Here is a 1,518-nt window from a genome sequence, read left to right on the forward strand (position 1 = left end):
ACAAGAGTACTTAGGGACCAGGATCAGGGTGAGAGGAGAACAGGTCAAGGGCAAACCCTGTGTGGCACCAGCAGGTGAAGAAGCAGCGCCCTCGGGAGCAGCAAAGGAACCAAGTGGGTCTGACAGCGGTAGGAGAATCTGGAGAGAGAGCATGGTCTTGGAAATTAAAAGGAGCGTTTTCAGGAAGAGAGTTGGTGAGAACCATCAAATGGAATAGAGACATCAATCATAACAGAAAGTTCAAGAGCCTGTTAGATTTGGCAGCTGGGAAATCGGAATGGGTGACCGTTGTCAGGGCTGTGGGAGGGGCACACGCAGGGGTGAAGTGCTAGGACAGGGAAGGTATAAAGTTGGGAAAGGAAACGTGACTTGTTCCAAGGAACAGGCATATAAAGCCTTCCTTTGGTCTGTACAGAATGCACGGTATAAAATCAGAATTATATTCTGGAATACTAGGGCTACTTTCATTAGGAAAATGGTACTTGGCATTATTCAAGTCCCAGCATTAGGAATTTTTATGAATCTATGGATTCTTGAGGGAAGTGAACCTGATCTGCCATGCAGTGCCCTGCACTTTTCTTTTTTTGAGTTTACACAGGAAGGAGATGTGTGTTCTTGTTCCCATTTCATGCTTTTCTGGTCTTTCTGGGAGAAATTGATTTGATCTTTAATGGGAACTACCACACATCAGCATGCATCCACAGCCTCCCATTTCATCTCTGAAGAAGACGTTATGATTCCTCTCTGTCTTACGGAAACGTTGGTACCTTGTGTCATATGAGTGAGAAATCAAAGCCGTGTAACCCTGAGCAACTCTCTTCTCTTCACTGGGCCTTGGTTGCCATCTCTGTAAAATAAGATGACCTCTAAGATCCCTCTCTGTTCCAGCATGCTATTTAAAAATAAAATATAGATAGTGCAAAATACCCAGTGTACATTTTACAAGTACAGATTTGCCAAATGCTACATCATAAATTTATTCACATTCTCAAGCCAGGCTAAGAAGTGCTCAGATTAGACCCTGCATGTTCCAGGATGTCATTGAAGGTTTTCAGGCCCCCTAAGTTTATCCGAAGACATATTTCATATAAAAACAGTAAACATAAGGGGCCAGCTGGTGCTGCAGCAGTGATGTGATGCGCTGCGATGCTGTGTCCCCATTAGGGGGGCCTAGGTTTATGTCCCAAGGCCTCATGCTTGCATACCTATGACCCAGGTTGACTGAGGCTGAGCGTTGATATGATATGGAAGACGCTGTTGGGGTGCCCTTCCCTCTCTATCTCAAAGCAAATACAATAAATGTTAAAATACTAAACTTAAAAGTCACAGGCAATTCTAAAACTTCTAATTATATCTATAATATTTTTAGATAAGGTGAGACATATAACATTCTTTGTTCAAGAAGGAAACGCTGAGCATTCAGAAAGTTAGGATGATATCAAGCTTTGCACCTATGCTATCTACGAAGGCAGTTTTCATTTGACCTTTCAGAACCATGCAGAGGGCTTAGGAAGAGCG

General features: G+C 43.2%; 1 protein-coding gene across 1 annotated transcript in view; it reads right to left on the reverse strand.

The window, feature by feature from the left end:
- ATP13A4 (ATPase 13A4) overlaps window positions 1-1,518 on the reverse strand; it is a 168,342-nt gene that overhangs the window by 86,418 nt on the left and 80,406 nt on the right. The window lies entirely within an intron of this gene.

Source organism: Tupaia chinensis, unplaced genomic scaffold (genome assembly GCF_000334495.1).
Source record: "Tupaia chinensis unplaced genomic scaffold, TupChi_1.0 Scaffold141231_1, whole genome shotgun sequence".
NCBI classification, from domain to species: Eukaryota; Metazoa; Chordata; class Mammalia; order Scandentia; family Tupaiidae; genus Tupaia; species Tupaia belangeri.